The sequence below is a fragment of the Mirounga leonina genome, unplaced genomic scaffold (assembly GCF_011800145.1).
Source record: "Mirounga leonina isolate KUSES-001 unplaced genomic scaffold, KU_Mleo_1.0 Mir_82, whole genome shotgun sequence".
Classification (NCBI taxonomy): Eukaryota; Metazoa; Chordata; class Mammalia; order Carnivora; family Phocidae; genus Mirounga; species Mirounga leonina.
The window spans coordinates 35,579,202-35,605,486 of NW_023270825.1; the positions used below are offsets into that span (position 1 = coordinate 35,579,202).

At 41.0% G+C, this 26,285-nt stretch overlaps 1 protein-coding gene across 1 annotated transcript in view; it reads left to right on the forward strand.

The window, feature by feature from the left end:
• Positions 1-26,285, forward strand: part of LOC118002520 (restin homolog) — a 90,106-nt gene that overhangs the window by 43,522 nt on the left and 20,299 nt on the right. The window lies entirely within an intron of this gene.

The window sequence follows — 26,285 nt, forward strand, 5'->3', positions numbered from 1 at the left end:
GTTCTTAGTTGGAATATTTATATTTATAGTTAACAGACTATTTCTAAAATGAACAGTCCAGAATAATTATTTTAAAGTCAGCTGATCAGCAACCTTAATTCCCTTTTGCCATGTAGCCTAAAATACAGGTTCCAGGGATCAGGACATAGACCTTTTTGGGGAGCCATTATTCTGCTGACCATAGCTCACATCTACCCAAATTGAATACACCTATATTCCTACCTAATAGAAATGTGTATATATGAGGCACCTGGGTGGCTCAGTCTGTTAAGCCTCTGACTCTTGATTTCGGCGCAGGTCATGATTTCAGGGGAATGGGACTGAACCCCGTGTTGGGCTCTGCACTCAGTAAGAGTCTGCTTCTCTCCCTCTGTCTCTACCCCCCTCCCCCCCGCTCATGCTCTAACATAAATCTTTAAAATAAACCATAAAAAAGAGAAATGTGTATATATATTCTACAAAAAGATACTTCTAAAATTATTCATGGCAGCATTGTTCATAATTGCCCCAAATTGTTAACTGTCCAAATGACCAAAAGTAGAGTTAACTATGGCAACCAGATCCACTAGTTAAGTAATCAGATCTCCTTCACTTGTGGGACAGGGAGAGGTCAACTGGAATGAGGAATTTTCTTAGGGGCCAAACTAGAAAGTGACTCCAGGTCTAACACTGGGGATATGGCAAATAGGGGACAGCATGAGTTTGAAGAGAAATGGTAAATTTATGGGGCTCCACGTGGCATGCAGTAACTAGTGGCCTGTAAGGAGAACTTAATTCTTGTTGCACATGTGTTAACCAACCTCAAATTTTAAAATAAACCTCAAAATTAGGAAATGTGGTCTGCACTTCTGACTTGTGACTCGGGTTTCAGGCAGCTCCAACTGCCCTAGCAGAAACATTTTTCAGGTCAGATTAATGGAGCTTGTTGCCCCAGGACAGGAGCCAGCAGGCACAGCCAGGCACTTTCTGTCTGGGGGCCGTTCCCTCGAAGGCAAGGTGCCATTTTCGGGCGTGAAAGGCTGAGACAATTTCCTCCCTCCTAGCCTATCTGCGGTGTCCTCTTCTGCAAAAGAGGAACCATTAGGACGTGTACAGCCTACTCTGAAGGCCCGCCTGCGGCCCAACACACCGCAGCCACGAGAGCGGCGGTTTATACGAAGACCACGTGCCTGGGCAGGATTCCCATTCGAGATTCCTCAATGGACGCCGCCAAACTGCAGGTGCGATCCCCGGCCGCGCACCACAGCCCAGTCCCGGCCTCCGCGACCGCTCGGCGAGTCCGCGCTACTGCGCCTGCGCCCCGTGCAACTAGCCGCGCTCGGGCGGCTCTGCGGGGCGGAGACGGAAGAGGCTCGCAATTGGAGCGGTCGACGGGCATCGCTGAAGGCGGAAGGGGGCGAAAAAGACACGGGGGACCTTGGAGGTGACTCGCTGGCAGAAGTCATTGGCTGGCGGAACACCCGTTTCAGATCGCGCCTCCGTGCGGGGCGGGAAACTAGCCGGGGCGGGGGGGAGGTCGGGCCTCGCGAGTCCAGCCCAGCGAGGGGCGGTGTCGCGGGAGGACAGTTGCGCGCGCGCGCGAGCGGGGCGCGGATCCTGGACTCGGCCGGACGCTGGCGCCGCGCGCTGGGCTTCCCCGGGAGAGTTGTGGCGGGAGTTCCGCGCGGGCGTGCTCTGGGTGGCGCCCACAGCCCCGAGTTGGAGGGCCCAGGTGGCGCCCGTCACCGTTTTAAAATCTCGGGTGACGCCTGCTCGGCCAGAGTCGGAGCCGGCGAGGTGTTGTAGGCCTTTCTGAGCTGGGGCGCCGGCGGCTGCAAGTGCCCGGGCGATCTCGGGGTCGGTCAGTGCGGGGAGGGTCGTCAGCCCAGCTAGCCTAGATTTTGTCAGCTCCCCGCGCAGATCTGGGGTTGGAGAGGACGCGGGCCTTACGTAAACTAGACGCTGAGGGACCAGCGAGGGCGGACACTCCCTCCCGCAGGCGTCCACTCTGCATAGTGAGATGGGGCTTTTGCTTGGGGAGCAGGACAGGAGGAGGGAGGCAGGTGCGATGCCTGTGAGGACTGACACTGCAGGCTTCGGAGTATGATGCTTTCTTTCCTGGAGGAACCTGGCTTCGTTCTTACAGCCCTCAGCTTAGTTATCCCATTACCGTTCTGACGATGGGTTGTTCAGGTCACTTTGGACTCGACCAACTACTGGTGTTTCTTTCATAAACCATTTCTTAAGATGATCTGATTGATAGCAGAGCTTACTTATTGAACTTCGTTCTTTATTTGGGGATTTTTATTGGGATGTAGTTTACATAGCATAAAGTTCACCTGTTTTAAGTGTACAATTAATGATTGTTAGCATATTTACATAGTTGTACAACCATCACCATAATGGAATTAGAGACTCTTTGGTGATTTTTTTTCCCTGGTAATTGCCTTTACTATCCTCAAAGTTTGCACAAGTGGACATTTAAAGATACAGTGTAACATGAGAGACTGAAGATGTACACTCAAATTGTTATACATTAGTAGATGAAATTAAGAGAAGAACTGAAGCATATTTTTTCCTAGATGTTGCAGGTGGTGAAACTTGTGTATTGCAATCCAAAGAGACACTGTATCAATGGTCTCATTTTCTGAGGAATATGAGATAAACACTATTTTACAGATGAGGAAATCGATTTTGAAGGATAAATTGCCTAAAGCATCATAGCTGTGCCTAGGCTAAACCTCTGTCCTACATGCTTTATCTCTAAGTTTATTGCCTTTGCCACTTCATCAGCCTGATCTTCAATTATATTTATGTATGACCTGCAACTCATTCGTTTATTGAGCAAATAGAGTGATCAGTGTGCCAACAACAACATAAAACTGCTCTAGATGCTAGAGATACTGTAGCGAACCAGCTAAATTCCTACCCTCAATTAATATTCTGGTAGAGGACACGATGATCAATTAAAGAAACACTAATTTTAGATATTGAGACATGGCATTTTTTTAAAAAGGCAAACTAAAAGTATAGGGAATGATGGTGGGAGGCAGGATCTGTTTTAAGCAGAAATCTGAAAGAAGAGGAAGTTGGGACCTAAGAGAGAAAGGATTTGGTTTGAGCAACTGGAAAGATGGAGTTGCAATTTACTGAGTTGAAATAAGGTAACATGTGGAAGGACCAGGTTTTTGGGTTGAGATTATGAATGTAGCTTTAGATGTTTTTAGATGCCTCTTAGACATCCAGCTGGAGGTAGGTATTTAAATCCATGAGATTGCAAGTTATTTGACCATTCCCTGGTTCCATGAGAAGGAACCAGGAGGAAAGATTGACAAGGGGGAGTCCAGTGTGTTTTGAGGGAAAGCAGGAGAGCATATAGCCTTGGAAGAAAAGTGAAGAAAGTGCTTTGTGGAAGAAGAGGTAATCGACAATGTGAAAAGTTAGATTGATAGGTAAAGTTAAGACTGAGAATGGCCCATCTGTAAGAGAATAGAAATACAGCTAAATAACATGGGTTTGAACTGCTTGGGTGCATGTGGATTATTTATTATTATTATTATTATTATTATTATTATTATTATTATTATTTGGTGGGCAGCAAAGCAAAGTGTATTGAGCGATAGTATAAAGCTCCCGAAGAAGGAGGGGCCCTGAGAGGGTTGCCCACACATGGATTTTTTAAAAAATAAATACAGTATAGCACTGTAAATGTATTTTTTCTTCCTTGTGATTTCCTTAATAATATTTTCTCTAGCTTACTTTATTGTAAGAATACAGTATATAATACATATACAGAACATGTTTAATCAACTGTTTATGTTATCAGTAAGGCTTCTGGTCCAGGTAGGCTATTAGCAGTCAAGGTTTTGGGGAGTCAGAAGTTATAAAAAAGTTATATGTGGATTTTCAACTGTGCAGGGAGTTTTGCCCCTGACCCCCTTCACTGGTCAACTGTACATAGTCTTTTGATACAAATGTTTATACTGGCAGTTACTACAGAAACAGTGTTTCCTCCTTTTTGAGAAGGTGGACATTTTTGCAACCTTTCTGAAGTGTGGTCTGATGTTATCTAAAATTTGCCAAGTAATTTCACTTGTAGGAGCTTATCCTACAGAAATGTTTATACATGTACACGAAGATATGTTTTCTTTTTATATATAAAGGTGTTTATCACAGCATTGTTGACAATTGGGGAAAAAAAACAAATTTTCATCAAAATGGGTATAGTTTTAAAGGAAAGAGGTGCATCTGGGTGGCTCAGTCATTAAGCGTCTGCCTTGGGCTCAGGTCATGATCCCAGGGTCCTAGGATCGAGCCCCACATCAGGCTCCCTGCTCAGTGGGAAGCCTGCTTCTCCCTCTCCCACTCCCCCTGCTTGTGTTCCCTCTCTAGCTGTCTCTCTCTGTCAAAAAAGAAATGAAATATTTAAAAAAATAAATAAAGGAAAGATATTAGCATATAGATGTGAAATTTGCCCCCCCCCCCCATTCAAATATTGAAACCCTAACCTTCAATGTATTTGGAAGTGGGACTGTTGGGAAGTAATTAGGTTTCGATGGGGTCTCAAGGGTGGGACCCCTATGATGGGATTAGCGTTCTTACGAAGAGGAAGAGAGACCTGAGCTCTCTTCTCTTGCCATGTGAGGACACTGCAAGCCATGAAGCAGGTGTTCACCAGGAACTGAATCAACTGCCACCTTGATGATGGACTTCCCAGCCTCTGGAACTGTGAGAAATAAATGTTTACTGTTTAAACTACAGTTAAGCTAAGTTAGTCTTGAAGCAGACTCCCCACTGAGTGGGGAGCCCATGTGGGCCAGTCCCACAACCCATGAGATCATGACCTGAGCTGAAACCAAGAGTTGGATGCTCAACTTACTGAGCCACCCAGGCGCCCCCGACCACAAATGCTTTCCTACTGTTTCCTTCAAAGGGTGGTGGCAAATTTCCCTGCTCTTGAGTGTGGGCTGGATTTAGTGACTAGCTTTTAATGAGTAGAATATGGCAGAAGTGGAGGGATGTCAATAGATCATGAAGGCATCATGACTTCCTCCTTGCTCCCTCTCTTGGATCATTCATTTGGGTAAAGAAGAAGCAGAAGCAGCAGCAACTGTCACTAGGTGAACACCTTTCATGAGGACATAGCAAGCAGCGCTTTGGAAAGTCCTATGTGGCAAGAAACTGAGGCCTGCTCCTAATAGCCAGTAAGGAATGTTAGGTCTTCTGCAGTTTTGTACAGCCCCGGTTAAGCCTTCAGATGATTGTATCTCCAGGTGACAGCTTGACAACAATGTCACAGGAGATACTGAACAGGATCACTCAAGTAAAGCATTCTCAAAATCCTGTTAGGTAATACATGTTTGTTGTTTTAAGTCATTATGTTTTGGGGGTAATATCATAAGCAGCAATAAATAACCAATTCTTTGTAAATGTTACATTCTCTTGTTTTCTCTTGCTAATAATCATTAGCTTCATTCCTGAGAAAATCAATTTTCTTTGCCTTAGTTTTATCATATATAAAAGAAAATAGTTAGACAGTCCTTCTCAACTTTGTCTTCACATTAGAATTACCCGGCCAGCTTCTAAAATATATATGCTAGTCCCCACCCCTAGATCAGCTAAGAGAAATCAGAACTCAGGGTAGGGCCCAGTCATGTGTATTTTTTAAAGTTCTCTTTGAGATTCTAATATGAAGGCTGGTTTGAAAACTTCTAGATGACCTTTGAGCTTTCTCCTATTGATTCTGTTATGACCAATATATAATTGGGACATTCTTTCACTTCTGTAAAAGCATTTCCCTGGAATTTTTGAGGTACATAATCTGCCTTAGGAATAGACAATGGGATTCTTTTTTTTTTTTTCCTAAAGATTTTATTTATTTATTTGAGACAGAGAGAATGAGAGAGACAGAGAGCACATGAGAGGGGGGAGGGTCAGAGGGAGAAGCAGACTCCCCGCTGAGCAGGGAGCCTGATGTGGGACTCGATCCAGGGACTCCAGGATCATGACCTGAGCCGAAGGCAGTCGCTTAACCAACTGAGCCACCCAGGCGCCCGACAATGGGATTCTTATTTATGCTTCTTCCCTGAAGGGGTAAGTATTATAGAAGAAAAAAATTTGACCTATTTTAAGAATTTCACAGAATTACCCAAAATACGATTTTCCCATTTGCTGGAGTCTGCTTTTGGTGGGTTCATATTCTTAATGCTTTTCTAGTACTTGATGAAATTCACATTGTGTTTTCGTCTTATTAATCAAGAAAGTAAAGAGCTGCAAGTCTTACTGGATCATTTTTAAAGTCCCCATGCTCTTCTTTTTGGACTTTTATGAGGTGTTCACCTAGTGACAGTTGCTGCTGCTTCTGCTTCTTCTGCTGCTTCTTCTGCTGCTTCTTCTCCCCCTCCCCCCCTCCTTTTTTAGCTTCTTCGATGTACAAACGTTCTGCCACTCAGTGCAAACATTCATTTTGGAGACATCAAGTCTCCTAGGATTTACATTGGATTTGGGGTTTTCTCTTGTACCTGACATGGTAAAAATTTGTGGATTTTAACTTTCTATGTAGATCAAGCCATAATATATTCTTCTAATGTGAAGTTTTGATAATTCCTATGAACGTGTAAAAATTAGGAGTAAGAATTACATACTAACCTAAAATCGCAGTAGAATAATTGAGTTACACTACTGTTTTCCCATTTTTACTACAAGATGCCAAATAACTTTCATTTTATTTTTATAAAGTTGTTTGGGAAAAGAGTACTAACATAATCTCTATAAATAACAAGCTGATTGTAAAATTTATATACAAATGCAAAGGACCTAGACTAGCCAAAACATCTTTGAGAAAGAGTAGCAAAGATGAAGGATTAACAGTACACGATTTCAATGTTTATTTAAAGCTACAGTAACTATGCATTGAACAAAGTTCCAAGTCTGTCCAGCTCATTTTGCCCCATCTCCAGGAGGCACAAAGGGGATTAAGAGAAACATATGCTCAGGCAGAAATTTTAACTGACATTGTATTCATTGTATGTATCATGTAAAGGAAGAAATTATATGGTTGAATATTAGATTTGCTAGTTTCACTGTGTGTTGAATGTTATATAAAAGTCATGGACAGGGGCGCCTGGGTGGCTCAGTTGGTTAAGCGACTGCCTTCGGCTCAGGTCATGATCCTGGAGTACCAGGATCGAGTCCCGCATTGGGCTCCCTGCTCGGCAGGGAGTCTGCTTCTCCCTCTGACCCTCCTCCCTCTCATGCTCTCTGTCTTTCATTCTCTCTCTCTCAAATAAATAAATAAAATCTTTTAAAAAAATAAAATAAATAAAAGTCATGGACATCTTTATAAATGCCTATTGATATTATGTAAAAATCATTTACTAAGTAAAAAGAATGTTTTCAATATCTTAATAAAATTTTATGGTTCATGAAAAAATAAAGGTATAATAACTAACACAGTGGATATTGGCATAGAAATAAATAAAAAGATCAATGGAATGGAATAGAAAGTCCTGAAAGATCCAGACACACATGAATATCTGTTTTTTTAATTTTGTTTTTGTTTTTGTTTGTTTGTTTTGTAAAGATAGAAGGGCAATTCCGTGGAGAAAGAGTAGTGTTTTCAACAAATGATCCGGAACAATTTGGTCCATCTGCCTAAAAGAGTGCACTTTGATCTGTATCTTGTACCCTATGCAAAAAGGAACTAAAAATGAATTATAAACCTAAATCTAAGAACTAAAACTATAAAACTTCTAGAGGAAAATATAGGAGAAAAATTTTTTGACCTTGAGTTAAAGACTCCTTAGATATGATATCAAAAGCATGACCCTTAAGAGAAAAAATTTGATAAATTGAACTTTATCAAATTAAAAACATTTAAAAAAAGATTTTATTTATTTATTTGAGAGAGCAAGAGAGAGATCACAAGCAGGGGGGAGGGGTAGAGGGAGAAGCAGGCTTCCCGCTGAGCAGGGAGGCCAATATGGGCTCAATCCCAGGACCCTGGGATCATGACCTGAGCTGAAGGCAGATGCTTAACTGACTGAGCCATCCAGGGACCCCCATCTTTTCTTTGAAAGACAATGTTGAGAGCCTGAAAAGACAAGCCACAGATTGAGAAAAAATATTCGTAAATCACATCCGGTAAAGGACTGGTATATAGAACTTGTGAAGAATTCTCAGAACTTAATAGCATGGAAACAAACAACCCAATTAAAAAGTGGACAAAAGATTTGAATTGACATCTCACCTAAGAAGTTACACAAACAGCAAATAAACACATGAAAAGTTGCTCAACATCATTAGCCATTAGGGAAATGCAAATCAAAACCACAATGAGATTCATTAATTAAAGTGGCTAAAATTAAAAAGACAGCTTAATAGAGATAGAAATTTATTTTTCTGCTACATTAAAATCTTGAGTAGGCTTGTCAAGGGCCAGTTACAGCTCTCTATGGTGATAGAGAATTTGGCTGCTTTTCTGTTAGGACTTCATGGTCCAAGATGGACCCAAGGCAGCAGAATTAAGGACAAAGAAGAGACAAAGTGCCTATCTTAGTCCTATCTCTTAAGGAAGAGTCCTGGAAGCTGCCAAATAACACTTCCACCCATACCCTATTTGCCAGAAATTAGTAGCTATGTAGCAACGCCATTTTTTTTCTTAAAATTTCATCATTCCACCAGTGTTGGAAGAGGGAGAGAAGGACTGGAAGCAGGTCCTGTGGGGTGGACTCTGGAGAAGACTCTGTAAAAAGGATTCTTCTTAGCCCATGTCAGGTTTCCAGCTCCTTCAGCTGTCCCCTCCTTGGCAGTAAGGGCTAGGTTGACTGAGATTTTTAGGCTTAGGACTTCCTGCTTGTCCTGTAAGTTACTGAGAAAAGTGTGTTAAAATCTGCACTTATGATTATGAATTTTTCTATGTATTCTGTCAACACTTTTTAATTGTGAAACAATTGGCACACAAATTTAAGATTTTAATTTTTCTGTTAATTGCCCCTTTTTATCATTATGAAATCTAATCCTTTATTTCACGTAATACTTCTTATCTCATGGTCTACTTTGTCTGTTATTAACATAGCTAAGCCACATTTCTTTCAGTTGGTGTTTGCATGACAATCTCCCCCCTTTTTTATTCAACCATTCTGTTTTGTTATATTTAAAGCATATCTGTTATAAATAGCATATAGTTGAGCTTTGTGTTTTTAAATTCAATCTTATAATCTTTGCTTTTAAATTCGAATGTTTAGGCTATTGATGTTTAAATTCTGATAATGTTGGATCTAAGTCTACCATATTGCTGTTTATTGTCTATTTTCCCCATCTGTTCTTTGTTCCTATGATGGTTAATTTTTTTTTTTTTAAGATTTTATTTATTTATTCATGAGAGAGAGAGAGAGAGGCAGAGGGAGAAGCAGGCTCCCCGCGGAGCAGGGAGCCCGATGCAGGACTCGATCCCAGCACCCTGGGATCATGACCTGAGCTGAAGGCAGACGCTTAACTGACTGAGCCACCCAGGCATCCCCCTATGATGGTTAATTTTATGGGCCAACTTGGTTGAGCCACAATGCCCAGATATTTGGTCAGATATTATTTTAGATGTTTCTGTGAGGGTGTTTTGGGATGAAATTAACATTTAAAGTGGTGGACTTTGAGTAAAGCATTGCTCTCCATAATGTGGGTGGGCCTCATTCACTCAGCTGAAGGCCTATTCAGAACAAAAACTGACCTCCCCTGTGTGAAAGCAAATTCTGCTAGCAGATGGCCTTGAGACTTGAATTGTAACATTGGCTTTTCCATGGGTCTCCAGCCTGCTGGTTTGCCAGGCTCTATAATTGCATAGAACCAATTTTTAAAAATAATATCTTTTCCTACATATATACACACATCCTATTCATTCTGTTTCTCTGGAGAACACTAACTAATACAGTTTCTTAATTTTTCCTTTATCACTTACTTTGAATTGAGTATTTTTATTTTATTGTTGTATTTTTCTTTTTGTATTTTAATAATATACTTTTGTTATCTTTAGTGATTACCCTAGACCTAGAGATGTACTTGACTTATGATAACTTACTTTAAATTAATACTTTTACAATTTCTGCTCCTTTTAAGAAGTTTATTTTTTCACTTTAAACTACCCTACACCCACAATACTATTATTATCATGTAGTTTTACAAATTTAATAAATCTCACAAGATGTTATTATTATTGTCATTATTAACTGCCAGTACTGATTTCTGTTTCTCTACACATTTACCGATTCTGGTGCTCTTTATTCCTTCCTACCATTGTATGTTTCTGAATGGGCTAATTTTCCATCAGCCTGAAGAATTTCATTTAGTATTTCTTATAGCACAGTTCTTATAGCAGTGGATCACTTCAGTTTTTTTTTTCCCTGAGAACTTCCTTATTTAATCTTAATTTTTGAATGGTATTTTCTTTTTTTTTTTTAATTAATTTATTTATTTGAGAGAGAGAGAGCAGGAGGTAGGGGCAGAGGGAGAGAGAGTCTTAAGCAGACTTCATGCTGAGCGCAGAGCCCAACATGGAGCTCAGTCTCACGACCCTGAGATCAGGACCCGAGACAAAACCAAGAGTTGGACACTTAACCAGCTGTGCCACCCAGGTGCCCCAAATGGTATTTTTCACTGGGTGTAGAACCCTAGGATAATAGGTTTTCCCACAGTACATTAAAGATGTTATTCTGTTATTTTCTGACTGCTTTAGTTTATGTTAAAAGTCAGTCCTCAGGGGGTGCCTGGGTGGAGCAGTTAGTTAAGCATCTGATTCTTGGTTTCAGCTCAGGTTGTGATCTCAGGATCCTGGGATCAAGCCCCACATTAAGCCCCAAGTCCAGCCCCATGTCCAGCCCCTAGTCAGGCTCCACACTCCACATAGAGTCTGCTTGAGATTCTCTTCCCCCTCTGCCTCTCCCCTGCATGCTCTCTCTGTCTCTCTCTAAAATATATAAAAAAAATTTAAAAAAAGTCAGCCCTCAGTCTTGTTGTTGCATCTTTTTTTTTAGAAGATTTTATTTATTTATTTTGAGAGAGTGTGTGTGTGTGAGTGGGGGAAGGGGCAGGGGCAGAAGGAGAGAATCTCAAGCAGATGCCATGCTGAGCGTGAAGCCTGATGCAGCTCTCTATCCCACAACCTGAGCCCAAAATCAAGAGTTGGTGGCTTAACTGGCTGAGCCACACAGGTGCCCCTTGTTGTTGCATCTTTGAAGGTAATGTGTCTCCCCCGCCCCCTGCCCCATGGTTGCTTATAAGTTTTTCTCTGTCTTTAACTGTAAACAATTTGACTGTAATGTGCCTTGGTATGGTTTTACTTATCTTTATAGTGCCGAAGATTTTCAGAGTTGATTGAATCTGTGGATTGATGTCTGTCATCAGGTTTGACAATTTTTTAGTCATCATTTCTTCAATCCTATTGTTTCTCTTTTTTTATTCTGACACTCTAGTTACAGATATGTTAGATCTTTTGAGTGTGCCACATGTCTTGAATGCAATTTTTTAAAAATTATTTTTTTTCTGTCTGTGCTTCAATTGGGTTATTTATTTTGATTTGACTTCAAGTTCATCAATCCTGGTGGCTGTGCTTCTAAGACAAAAGAGGACAGAAAACATGGAAATAGGACTGAAACTGTAAACTAGCTTTAGAATAAGGAGATATTACCATTCCTTACCATTCCCTTTGGTATTCAAAGCAACATGGGAACATAATTAGCTGTGTATCTAAGCTATTTATATATATGATGACAAAGCAAGTTTTTACGTATGTCATTTTTTTTTTTTTAAGATTTTATTTATTTATTTGAGAGAGAGAGCACAAAAGGGAGGAGGGTCAGAGGGAGAAGCAGACTCCCTGCTGAGCAGGGAGCCCGATGCGGGACTCAATCCTGGGACTCCAGGATCATGACCTGAGCTGAAGGCAGTCGCTTAACCAACTGAGCCACCCAGGTGCCCTACGTATGTCATTTTTTTAATTGCAATATAGTTATTTTCAATTCCATTCTCCTTCCTCAAATCCAATTAATGAATCCCCTTTGGGGATTGTTGTGGTAGAAGTACTTTAGTCCATGTGCAATGTCCTGACCATCACAATATTATCGTAGTATTTAAGCAGACACTTCTACCCAAATGTTCTCTTGAAAGGATGGTTTCTGAAAAGATTCCTCATGGGGATATTTGTATGACCGAACAACTATTTTCATTAGAAATCCATTGTCTGTCTGTCTCTCTCCCTCTCTTTATGTATGATGTATTTCTTTTTATTATTTTAAGTGACATTTGAAAGTTATTTGAATTCTTTTAGTCTATTGATACAGGGTACATCTGAAAGAGAACAGGCAGAGTGAAAAGAAACCATTCTAGATCTGTTGGCAGATGTGAACAGATTCGCCCCCTGTATGAGTATGAAAAGAGAAGAAAATACCATTGCAGCCTGTAGAAGCTGGAAAAGGCAAGGAAATAAACTCTCCCCTAGAACCTCGGAAAGGAATGCATCTCTGTTGACACCTTGACCTTAGTTTGGTAGACTTGTGTAGGACTTCTAACCTACATAGCTGTAAGATAATAAATTTATATTGTTTTAAGCCACTGAGTTTGTGGTAATTTGTTACAGCAGTGATAGGAAACCAATACACCTTCCTTCACTTATCCCTGCAACCACACATATTTTTAGATTATAAGGACATGTAGTTGGATATAATGTCCTGCCAGAAATGTTGACTCAAAACATCCTGCATGATGTTGCCTGGTTGTTTGATTTACCTTTTTGATAAACAAACAAACAAAAACAGGGTTGTTGTTTTTTTTTCTTTTCTCCTTCTCCTTCTTCTCCTCCTCCTTCTTTTCTTCTTCTCCTCCCCCTCCCCCTCCTCCTCCCCCTCCCCCCCTTCTCCTCCCCCCCTCCCCCTTCTCCTCCCCCCCTCCCCCTTCTCCTCCCCCCCTCCCCCTCCCTTGGCCAGCTGTAGAGAATGTGACTATTGATCTCCCGGTTGTGAGTTCAAGCCCCACACTAGCATGCAGCTTACTTAATTAAAAAAGAAAAAAGAAGTTACCATGAACATTGCGTGATGAAGGTAAGAACATGTTTTGATTGACTTTTGAAGAAATAGGATTTTTATTACCTTGTGTTACTCCAGGAGCTAATTGATAAATGTTGAGTAGTTTGTTGGTCCTCTTCTTAATAGAGGATCACAGGAAACAGTACAGCATGGTCCACTGGAATCCTTTCTACCTTTGTGATTTATGGAGAAAATATGCAAGTAGGGCCTGAAGTTCTGTGTGATACTGAAGAGAAGGTAGAGGGCAATAGGGCTGTGAGAGCTGAGAGTTGAGGTGGTGGTTAGAGAATGAACTATTGGGGTTTTCTGTTTCTGGTGTGGAGCAATGCCTGCTGATGACCAAACCCCAGGTTGTTTCTGGATCTGTGTGTGAGAGGTTGAAGTGGGATAGAGACAGTCATTGCTGGGAAATGGTCCTCAAAAATAAATAAAGTTCCTGATTTGCAGCATTTGTTGATTTTTGTTGTGTAAATACTGTCACCACGGCTGATTTCAAGTTATCAACATGTTATTGAGTGGGGAACTAGAAAGAGATAGGAACACATCAGCTCTCAGGAGCTGGAATGAACTGGCTTCAACAACACATGAATTTAGGGGAAGATCACTGGAATTAAATAGGCATACTAATCACAAAGCTAAAGTGTTGGATGGGCCATCTACTGTGGCTGTTGAAATCTAGGATTATGGCATGAATTTGATGTAGAAGAGTGATGAGGGAGCAGAAGGCTGGCTGAAGACAAAGCAAAAGCTGACACCCTACAACCTCCCCCACCCCCCCACTCCTGGGTGGGACAGTGGTGTGACATTCTTCCCGGAATCTCCTAACTATCTTAATGTTAATGCCTTGCTAGAGGGGAGAAACAACCTTAACTTGACAGTGGCAAGGCCTCGGTATCTTGTAGGTCCTCCTTAGCATATGAAAGTTCTCTTGAAACCTCCCTTTTCCTTACCTCCCCCAATCCCATAGTATATAATCAGCCATCCCTCACAGCCCTTGTGCAGCAGCTCTTTCTGCCCACCGGTCCTGTCCCCGTGCTTTAATAAAATCACCTTTTTGCACCAAAGACGTCTCAAGAATTCTTTCTTGGCCATCAGCTTCGAACCCTAATAACGTCTTTCCCACATCAAAGAGGAATGTGAACAAGGTTCCTAAATCTTCATTGAATGAATAAGAGTTGGAGATTGGTCAGTTGGTAAGAATTCCATAAGAAGAGTAGGTTTTATAGAAGCCTGGGGTTGGAGGGGTGGGGAGCGATATTGTCAAGGAAGTAGTGGAAATGTAATTCAAATACCTTCAATTAACTCTACTAGCTGGTTTGTGTAATCTGTATGTAAAGCTCTGCCTGATCCAATTTGTGTGTTATAAAGGAATAATTACGAATCAAAAGTAGTTGAAAGTAATTCCAAACAAGCAACAAAGAAGTCCAATATTCATAATTCACAATAACACCTTCCTTTTTTTTCTCACTATCTCTCTCACATTGTAAAACCTCTCCTTCCTGTTAAAAGAAAAAATTCCATAATTTACTGATCTAGTAGGTTTTTATTCACCAATTCATGAATTGGGCAGCATCCAGTCTAGCAGAAAAGTTCACCAAGGAGTTGTACAAAATGAAGGACTTACAGGCACAAGGAAGCAGTCACAGGGAAGTCACACAAGGTAAGAGCAGATTGGTTATTGCAAGGTTACTTTCCTCGTATGGAGCAAAGTGATGGTTCAGAATCAGGTCAGGTAACTTGTGTTGAACAGGGAACTGCTGATGGGTTGCCTAGGCCTTCCTTTTCTGGGAGAACCAAGCACATATTTAGTTAAGGGGTGCCTGGATGGCTCAGTCAGCTAAGCGTTCGACTCCTGATCTCAGGACCAACATGTGGGGCTCAACGCAGGGCTCAAGGTGGGGCTTGAACTCAGGACCTTGAGACCAAGACCTGAGTTGAGATCAAGGGTCAGACACCTAACTGACTAAGGCACCCAGACACCCTACCACAAACTCTTTTGTTGAAAAGATCTAAATAATAAAAGACCTAAATAACAGAAGATTGATACTTTGAAGAAGAAACTTTTACTATATTATCTAAGAGTTGACAGGAGTAAGGAATAGATTCAAAATGAAGGGAAAATCTGAGCAGGCATTCTAGGGGAAAGCCATTTTTAAGCTACTTTGCTCTGAGGGCATTTGCTTAGTCTAGACAAAGAGACCTTTGATTGCCCTATGGGATAAAGGTAACAGAAAAGAGGGCCCAGACCCTTTAAATGATGGAGTTTTTGCCCAAAGATCCTCCCCAAATTCAGCTTGGTTGACCCAGAAGTAGAACAGTGCTTATCGAGGGATGCAATGGAGCCCAGGTTTTAATGAAGTGCTAGGGAATCCAGCAGGGTCTGGCAAGAGTGGGAGACAGTGGAAGCAAAAGGGGAGTGAGAGAAGAGTAGACTTTTTGAGATGTTTGCCTTGAGCAGAGTAGGTTTGGTCAGGACGCTCTGTTCTGGGAAGCTTTCTTGCCTGGTCTGGTGGCTAGAGAAAGCGAGCTTTTTCTTGGAGCCTTTTGGTTGTGCCCATTGGTGTATTTGGATTGGGGACCTCTCCTGTGCCCAGGCCTGGATATACTGGAGGCAAACAAAATCCCAGGGAATTCAATGCCCGAAGTCGCTAGCCAGTTTGTCTTTAGTTCAGCTTTTGGTCTTCTGTCAGTTGCTTTATGGATTTTGTCCAGGTATATTTGTTTGTTTCATAATTAACAGGAGGAATAGGGCAGCATGTGCTTATTTCATCTTGTCAGGACTAGATTGATTCAATAAGTTTTATGTTGACTCCATATTCTATATTACAATTTTGTCAGTTGTCCCAGTAATGTTTTCTATAGCATTATTTTGTTTCTCATATCCAGTCCAGCATCACGAATTCCATTTAGTTTCCATCTATAATAATTTCTCAGCCTTTCGTTTGTCTTTAAAGATACTAAAACTTCTGGGGTGCCTGGGTGGCTCAGTTGGTTAAGCGTCTGACTTCGGCTCAGGTCATGATCTCAGGGTCCTGAGATCAAGCCCCATGTCAGGCTCCCTGCTCAGTGAGGAGTCTGCTTCTCATTCTGTTTCTGCCTCTCCCCCTGCTTGTGCTCTCTCTCTCTCTCAAATAAATAAATAAAACCTTTAAAAAAAATATGAAGATACTAAAACTTCTGAAAAATAAAGGCCAGTTGTTTTTTAGAATGTCTCTCATTTGGGTTTGTCTGATATTGTTTCCTCATGATTAGATACAGATTATAAATTTTTTTTTTTTTTTTAGATTTTATTTATTTATTTGACAGAGACACAGTGAGAGAGGGAACACAAGCAGGGGGAGTGAGAGAGGGAAAAGCAGGCTTCCCACTGAGCAGGGAGCCCGACTCTGGACTCCATCCCAGGACCCTGGGGTCATGACCTGAGCTGAAGGCAGATGCCTAATGACTAAACCACCCAGGCGCCCCTCGGGTTATAAATTTTTTGAGTGGAATACAACATGAATGATGTTTTGTCCTTCCCAGGTTATCATATCCAGAGGCACATGATATCTGTTTGCCTTATTGATTGATTAATCAATTGTAGACTCCAGACACAACATGGGGCTTGAATTTAACAACCTCAAGATCAAGAGTCACATGCTCTTCTGACTGAGCAACTGAACCAACCAGGTGCCCCTGTTTGCCCCTTACTTCAATCACTTGCTTAAGGTGTTCTTATATGCCTCCAGTGTATAGTTATTGTTTTTCCTTTTGCAATTAATGAGTATATTGTTGGGGTGCCTGGGGGGCTCAGTCAGAAGAGCATGCGACTCTTGATCTTGGGGTCATGAGTTCAAGCTCCATGTTGGGGATAGAGATTACTTAAAATAAATAAATAAAAGCATTTAAAAAAGTATATTATGAAGAGAAACTTTGATGCTGAGTAAATATTCTGTTTCTTATCAAACTTGGCCCATACCCCATGCATCCATAGATGATTCTTGCCTGAATCAAATTTTATTATGATGGTTGTGAAATGGGGATTTCCTAACTCCATCATTACCTCTATATACTGGCCATCTACCACAAGAAAGAACTTTTCCCTTTTTGAAATCAACTTTAGAAATTATCCCTTGACTTCCAGCTATGGCAGAAGATCTAGGTAACTCACACTAGTCCTTCATCTCCTTTCCCCCATCTTCCCAATAAAGTTATATTATTCTTAGTTCCTCTATTAGTTATTGTTGTGACTTAAATTAATATACTGACACTTTTTCTTCTTCTCTCAACTATCTCTGATATCTCTTGATCTTTCGGGTAGTGAAATGAGGGTCTTGTTGTCCTTGACTTGTCCTTTAGTTCCCTTCCCCTAGTCTACCTCCTGACTTTTGTCATGTACACTTTCACTTTATAACCACTGTTAACTTACTGTGAGCTTATCCAGTTTCCCATCAACTTTCCACTTTATGGCTTCCTCATTCATTGATGATCCTTATCTGAATTCCTTATTTCATGAGAAGAGGCAAAATACTGATTTTTAAAATTGTAGTATTTGTTGGGGTGCCAGGGTGGCTCAGTTGGTTAAGCGTCCACCTTCAGCTCAGGTCATGATCTCAGGGTCCTGGGATGGAGTCCCGCATTGGGCTCGCTGCTCAGGGGGGAGTCTGCTTTTCTTTTGCTCATTCTCTCTCTTTCTCTCTCTCTCAAATAAATAAATAAAATCTTTTTAAAATTTTTTTTATTTTTTTAAAGATTTTATTTATTTATTTGAGAGAGAGAGAATGAGAGAGATCACATGAGACGGGGGAGGGTCAGAGGGAGAAGCAGACTCCCTGCCGAGCAGGGAGCCCGATGCGGGACTTGATCCAGGGACTCCAGGATCATGACCTGAGCCGAAGGCAGTCGCTTAACCAACTGAGCCACCCAGGCGCCCAAATAAAATCTTTTTAAAAATAAATGTTTAAATGTTTAAAATTATAGTATTCTGCATTTACTAGCTGCCAGACTCTATTTTTCTAACATTCTAATTGTTGTAAAATACAGCTTCAGTGTTTTCACTCATGCTTCTAATGGCCCCCCACTGCCTCACAAATTAAGTTCCAATGCTTCAGTGGTATATCCAGGCCTTTCTGATTATGTTTCCCACCCTTATTTATCTCCCTTATTCCTCTAGATTATCTGTGATCCTGGAAAGAGTTCTTGTGTTCCTGGAAAGTTCTCCCTCACCCCTGCTTCTCCATCTTTGTTCTTGCCTTTCCTTCTATCTAGATTGTTCTCAGTCCTGTGGAAATTTTACCCGAAGCCCTTACAGTGGCCTCAGAGTGGCCTACAGGGTCTTACATACTAGGGTTCCTATTTCCTGGGACCTCATCTCCAATTGCTTTCTCTCTCTCTCAGTCTGGTCATACAGTTCCTCAAAGACACCACTCACACTTCCACCTAAGGCCTTTGCATTTGCCGTTCCCCCTTCCTCTGGCACTCCTTCCAGACACCTGCATGGCTCACTGTCATCAGCTCTTTCAAGTATTTGCTCAAATGTCACTTTCTTGGTGAGGCCTTTTCTGACCACTCTCTTTGAAATTGCAGCACCTCCCTCACTCTCCCTGTACTCATTCTCCCCCTTCCCTGTTTTATTTTTCTCCATAGTACTTATCTCTGTCAAATGTATATTATGTTATTTATTGATTTCATTTATTTTCTGTTCCATCCTTACCCTCTGCTAAATAGAAATTCCATAAGGACAGAGATTTTATCTGTTTTGTTCACTGCTGAATCCTTACAGCTAGAATGATGTTTGAAATTTAGCAGACATTCAATAAATATGCTTAAAATATTGAAATAAATTTGTGGAATGAATGAATGAATGATCAAACCTGTACTGTGGTGAATTTGTTTGTTGCTGAATGAATGAATCCTCATTTTTAAAGCCATTTTAAATATGCACATTTTCTCTCTTTGGAAATTTTTGGGGCACAAAGTTTTATGTCTTCCTTGCCAATCTGTGTTCATTTTATTTCCTTTTCTTGCCTTACTGCACTGGCTAAATCCTTCAGCACTGTGTTGATAAGAATGACGAGCACAGGGACGCCTGGGTGGCTCAGTCAGTAAAGCATCTGCCTTCGGCTCAGGTCACGATCCTGGGGTCCTGGGATCAAGCCCCACGTCGGGCTCCCTGCTAAGTGGGGAGTCTGCTTCTCCCTCTCCCTCTGCCTCATGAATGAGGTTAGTACCCTGATAAAAGAGGCTCTAGAGAGATCCATTGCCCCCTTCCACCATGTGAGGACCCAGCCAGGATTTCCTAGCCTCTACAAATGTAAGAAATAAATTTATGTTGGTACCCAGTCTGTGGTATTTTGTAAAGCAACTCAAATGAACTGAGACAATAATAATCCCTTAATGTTTTTTTAGATGTTGCATTTCTGTTCCAAGTCTGGGATATTTGGGGGCATCAAAGAAAACCCAGGCAACTAACCACCATATTGTTGCCTGTTGCTCAGGTCCCTGGCTGGTCTGCTTTCTTCTCTCCACCTTTCAGAGTCCGTCTTATGTTTTGTTTTTTGTTTTTTTTTTAAATATTTTATTTATTTATTTGTCAGAGAGAAAGCACAAGCAGGGAGAGAGGCAGGCAGAGGGAGAAGCAGTCTCCCTGCTGAGCAAGGAGCCCGATGTAGGACTCGATCCCAGGACCCTGGGATCATGACCCGAGCCGAAGGCAGACATTTAACCGACTGAGCCACCCAGGCGTCCCATGTTTGTTTTATATATAGTGTCCAGTGTTTTTAGTTGTATTGAAGTAGCAGGAGGAATAGGGAAAAGTATATCTACTCTATGTTGCCAAAGTGCAAGTACCCATCTTCAGTTTTTGATGTAAGTGTGTGGCTTATGTCTTGCTAAGGTATTGTGGCCAAATCATTTTTTTTGTTGTTGACAAGATAAAATGTTCCTATTACTATAAGATCATTGTTGTCGGTTTGGCAAATCTTAATTACAGTGGCCTGAGATGCTTGGTGAATACAACCTCTGAATATACGTAAATATTTTAAGTTTCGACTTAGAACAGACTACTTCTTTTTTTAATTTTTTTATTATTATGCTATGTTAATCACCATACATTACATCATTAGTTTTTGATGTAGTGTTCCATGATTCATTGTTTGCATATAACACCCAGTGCTCCATGCAGAACATGCCCTCTTTAATACCCATCACCAGGCTAACCCATCCTCCCACCCCCCTCCCCTCTAGAACCCTCAGTTTGTTTTTCAGAGTCCATCACTCTCATGGTTCATCTCCCACTCCGATCTCCCCCACTTCATTCTTCCCCTCCTGCTATCTTCTTCTTCTTCTTTTTTTTTTTTTAACATATAATGTATTATTTGCTTCAGAGGTACAGATCTGCGATTCAACAGTCTTACACAATTCACAGCACTCACCATAGCACATACCCTCCCCAATGTCTATCAACCAGCCGCCCCATCCCTCCCACCCCCCACCACTCCAGCAACCCTCAGTTTGTTTCCTGAGATTAAGAATTCCTCATATCAGTGAGGTCATATGATACATGTCTTTCTCTGGTTGACTTATTTCGCTCAGCATAACACCCTCCAGTTCCATCCACGTCGTTGCAAATGGCAAGATTTCATTACTTTTGATGGCTGCATAATATTCCATTGTGTGTATATATATATATATATATATATATATATATACACACACCACATCTTCTTTATCCATTCATCTGTTGATGGACATCTTGGCTCTTTCCACAGTTTGGCTATTGTGGACATTGCTGCTATAAACATCAGGGTGCACGTACCCCTTAGGATCCGTACATTTGTATCATTGGGGTAAATACCCAGTAGTGCAATTGCTGGATTGTATGGTAGCTCTATTTTCAACTTTTTGAGGAACCTCCATACTGTTTTCCAGAGTGGCTGCACCAGTTTGCATTCCCACCAACAGTGTAGGAGGGTTCCCCCTTCTGCACATCCCCGCCAACATCTGTCATTTCCTGACTTGTTAATTTTAGCCATTCTGACTGGTGTGAGGTGGTATCTCATTGAGGTTTTGATTTGGATTTCCCTGATACCGAGTGATGTTGAGCACTTTTTCATGTGTCTGTTGGCCATTTGGATGTCTTCTTTGGAAAAATGTCTGTCCATGTCTTCTGCCCATTTCTTGATTGGATTCTTTGTTCTTTGGGTGTTGAGTTTGATAAGTTCTTTATAGATTTTGGATACTAGCCCTTTATCTGTTATGTCATTTGCAAATATCTTCTCCCATTCTGTCGGTTGTCTTTTGGTTTTGTTGACTGTTTCTTTTGCTGTGCAAAAGCTTTTTATCTTGATGAAGTCCCAATAGTTCATTTTTGCCCTTGCTTCCCTTGCCTTTGGCGATGTTTTTAGGAAGAAGTTGCTGCGGCTGAGGTCGAAGAGGTTGCTGCCTGTGTTCTCCTTTAGAATTTTGATGGACTCCTTTCTCACATTTAGGTCTTTCAACCATTTGGAGTCTATTTTTGTGTGTGGTGTAAGGAAATGATCCAGTTTCATTCTTCTGCATGTGGCTGTCCAGTTTTCCCAACACCATTTGTTGAAGAGACTGTCTTTTTTCCACTGGACATTCTTTCCTGCTTTGTCGAAGATGAGTTGACCATAGAGTTGAGGGTCCATTTCGGGGCTCTCTATTCTGTTCCATTGATCTATGTGTCTGTTTTTGTGTCAGTACCATACTGTCTTGATGATGACAGCTTTGTAATAGAGCTTAAAGTCTGGAATTGTGATGCCGCCAGCTTTGCTTTGCTTTTTCAACATTCCTCTGGCTATTCGGGGCCTTTTCTGGGTCCATACAAATTTTAGGATGATTTGTTCCATTTCTTTGAAAAAAGTGGATGGTATTTTGATGGGGATTGCCTTGAATGTGTAGATTGCTCTAAGTAGCATTGACATCTTCACAATATTTGTTCTTCCAATCCATGAGCATGGATTGGAAGATTACAAAAACCATAGTCTGTTTTTCCATTTCTTTGTGTCTTCCTCAATTTCTTTCATGAGTATTATAGTTTTCTGAGTACAGATTCTTTGCCTCTTTGGTTAGATTTATTCCTAGGTATCTTATGGTTTTGGGTGCAATTGTAAATGGGATCGACTCCTTAATTTCTCTTTTTTCTGTCTTCTTGTTGGTGTATAGGAATGCCACTGATTTCTGTGCATTGATTTTATATCCTGCCACTTTACTGAATTCCTGTATGAGTTCTAGCAGTTTTGGGGTGGAATCTTTTGGGTTTTCCACATAAAGTATCATATTATCTGCAAAGAGTGAGAGTTTGACTTCTTCTTTGCCGATTCGGATGCCTTTTATTTCTTTTTGTTGTCTGATTGCTGAAGCTAGGACTTCTAATACTATGTTGAATAGCAGTGGTGATAGTGGACATCCCTGCCGTGTTCCTGACCTTAGGGGGAAAGCTCTCAATTTTTCCCCATTGAGAATGATATTTGCTGTGGGTTTTTCATAGATGACTTCTATGATATTGAGGTATGTACCCTTTATCCCTATACTCTGAAGAGTTTTGATCAAGAAAGGATGCTGTACTTTGTCAAATGCTTTTTCTGCATCTATTGAGAGGATCATATGGTTCTTGTTCTTTTTTTTATTAATGTATTGTATCACACTGATTGATTTGTGGATGTTGAACCAACCTTGCAGCCCAGGGATAAATCCCACTTGGTCGTGGTGAATAATCCTTTTAATGTACTGTTGGATCCTATTGGCTAGTATTTTGGTGAGAATTTTTGCATCCATGTTCATCAAGGATACTGGTCTATAATTCTCCTTTTTGATGGGGTCTTTGTCCTGGTTTGGGGATCAAAGTTTTCCTTCCATTTCTATTTTTTGGAACAGTTTCAGAAGAATAGGTATTAATTCTTCTTTAAATGTTTGGTAGAATTCCCCTGGGAAGCCATCTGGCCCTGGACTTTTGTTTAGATCAGACTACTTCTATTATAGCCACAGATTTACCCTAATTTCATTTGCGAGTAGATATTTGTACATAAAAGTTTATTTGACAAATAAAATATGGTAGTTTAATTCTTCAAAGGCAGTTTACAGCCTGATGTGTTTTGGGGTAATTATAGATGTTTCAAACCTGTATTTGATTTCATGGACAAATGAATAAGTAGAAGAGAAACATTGCCAGTAGGGAGTATAAATGTACATCCGAATAACTTTAATGATTAAATTATGCCTTCAACTCTTACTGACAAGAACGTCAAATCCATTTCTCATAGTTAAATTGATTGGCCCAGTAATCGGAAATAAATGGTCTGAGATTGTGAGTTTACATTTTAAAATCCTTTCAATTTAGGCAGAGGGAGTGGCCCCGTCACACACACGCACATACTTTTCCCATGGAAAATGTATGGCTATTCTGCCTAAGAAAAATTCCATGTTCTAATGTTGTTAACAAATTTCCCTCCGTTGTCCACATAGCTTTATAGGGTAAACAATGCATTGCCCTGCACCAAGGATTAGTATGTGTTTCACAGCACAGATGTGAGACCTCTTGACGTCGCCCATGTTAGTCATTGACTGGATCGTCATGCCATGGTGAGCAGAGGGTGGAAAGCTAGGGAAGAAAGGTAGGCTTTTAAAATGTGAAGCAAAATCATTCTGGGATTTTACTGGGAATCACACATTAAGTTTTGAAATGTCAAGAGGCCCAAATATCAATTTAAGTTAGAGTTTTATAAAGTAATGTTAAGTTCTCCTCAACGCATTTTCATATGATTTTCTTTCATATCCCTCAACACCCTCTAAGCCAGTAGAGCTTCACAATTATTTAAAAATCAATCCCTAAGTCAATATCTTTTCTCTGTAATTTTAGTATCCTCCAATCTCCTAAGCACAGCTGCAAGTTGAAATGATTTTGGAGAACTGTGAACAAAAATCTAATAAAAAAAAATGGCTTCATTTTGCAGGGAAGTGTGTATTAGGTAATTGACAGAATGACCAGGAACATGGATGTAGGAGTAGGTCAGACAGATTGAATTGTTAAGTATTTTGAACGCACTGTAAATGAGATTTTGAAATCAATATGCCATTTTTGTTGCGTCTAATAAGAACTTTTAAGGATAAAGGCAAGGTGGAAAGATGTAATACTGCTTTGGTTTAGCCGCTAAAGCAAATGGAAGATCCCCAGGATCTCTTAAAAAAGGCAAACTACACTCTTATATAATCTTCCCTTTAGAAAACGTGTTTATAATTGTATATGAAATCATTGTACATTATATACTATTGCAATACACATGGTGCTAATTTTCATCTTGGAACACCTTCCTGATGTTTTATTGTTGTTTTAGGGTTACAGTGGGTTTTCTGTTACAGTGCTTTTTGTTTTTATTTTTTTTATTTTTATTTTTTTTAAATATTTTATTCATTTATTTATTTGAGAGAAAGAGAGAGAGACAGAGAAACAGCATGAGAGGGGAGAGGGTTAGAGGGAGAAGCAGGCTCCCCGCTGAGCCAGGAGCCCAATGTGGGACTCGATGCTGGGACTCTGGGATCATGACCTGAGCCAAAGGCAGTTGCTTAACCAACTGAGCCACCCAGGTGCCCTGCTTTTTGTTTTTATTTTTTAATTTAATTTAATTAATTTATTTATTTTTAAAGATTTATTTATTTATTTGAGAGAGCGAGAATGAGAGAAAGTACAGGAGAGGGGGGAGGGTCAGAGGGAGAAGCAGACCCCCCACCGAGCAGGGAGCCCGATGTGGGACTCGATCCCGGGACTCCAGGATCATGACCTGAGCCGAAGGCAGTTGCTTAACCAACTGAGCCACCCAGGCGCCCGCTTTTTGTTTTTAAAGTTTATTTTTTTAAGGGCACCTGGGTGGCTCAGTTGGTTAAGGCTCCGACTCTTGATTTCCACTCAGGTCGTGATCTCAGGGTCCTGGGATTGAGCCCCCTCTGCGGGAACCGTGTGCTCAGTGCAGAGTCTGCTTGAGATTCTCTCTCTCCCTCTACTTCTGCACCTCCCGCTGCTCGAGTGCACACGCCACGCACACTCTCTCTCTCTCAAATAAATATAATCTTTAAAAAAAAATTTATTTTTTAGTAATCTCTCTACACCCAACGTGTGGTTCAAACTCATAACCCCAAGATCGAGAGTCACATGCTCTTGCAACTGAGCCAGCCAGGTGTCCTCCATAACAGGTCTTGGCTGGACACAAACCTACCGAGCTTTCTCCATCCTTTATTATCCTGCATTCAAATACAGGAATTTGAAGCAACCCTAAGTAGATCTCAAGGAACTGGCATCCTAAGTGTAACAGGTACATTTGGTTCCTTACCTACAGCCATTTCCCTCTTTTTTTTTTTTTTGCTGCGATAGTTCCATGTTTGTTTGGGTTCCGCTCTTTCTATTTTGTTTTATTTATTTTTTATTTTATTCTTATGTTAATCCCCATACATTACATCATTAGTTCTAGATGTAGTGTTCCATGATTCATTGTTTGTGCATAACACCCAGTGCTCCATGCAGAATGTGCCCTCCTCAATACCCATCACCAGGCTAACCCATCCTCCCACCCCCTCCCCTCTAGAACCCTCAGTTTGTTTTTCAGAGTCCATTGTCTCTCATGGTTCGTCTACCCCTCCGATTTCCCCCGCTTCATTCTTCCCCTCCCGCTACCCTCTTCTTCTTCTTCTTCTTTTTTTTTTTCCTTAACATATATTGCATTATTTGTTTCAGAGGTACAGATCTGAGATTCAACAGTCTTGCACAATTCACAGCGCTTACCAGAGCACACACCCTCCCCAGTGTCCATCACCCAGTCACCCCATCCCTCCCCCCCCACCCCCCACTCCAACAACACTCAGTTTGTTTCCTGCGATTAAGAATTCCTCATATCAGTGAGATCATATGATACATGTCTTTCTCTGTTTGACTTATTTCACTCAACATAATACCCTCCAGTTCCATCCACGCCGCTGCAAATGGCAAGATCTCATTCCTTTTGATGGCTGCATAATATTCCATTGTATATATATACCACCTCTTCTTTATCCATTCATCTGTCGATGGACATCTTGGCTCTTTCCACAGTTTGGCTATTGTGGACATCGCTGCTATAAACATCGGGGTTGGGTTCCGCTCTTTCTTTGCAGTCCTATGCTTAGAGAAGAGATAAATCCTGGTAAGTACAAGCTAGATAAGGCCCTTTCCCTTAGCCAGTGATTGGTCTAGAGGTGTGACTATCAACC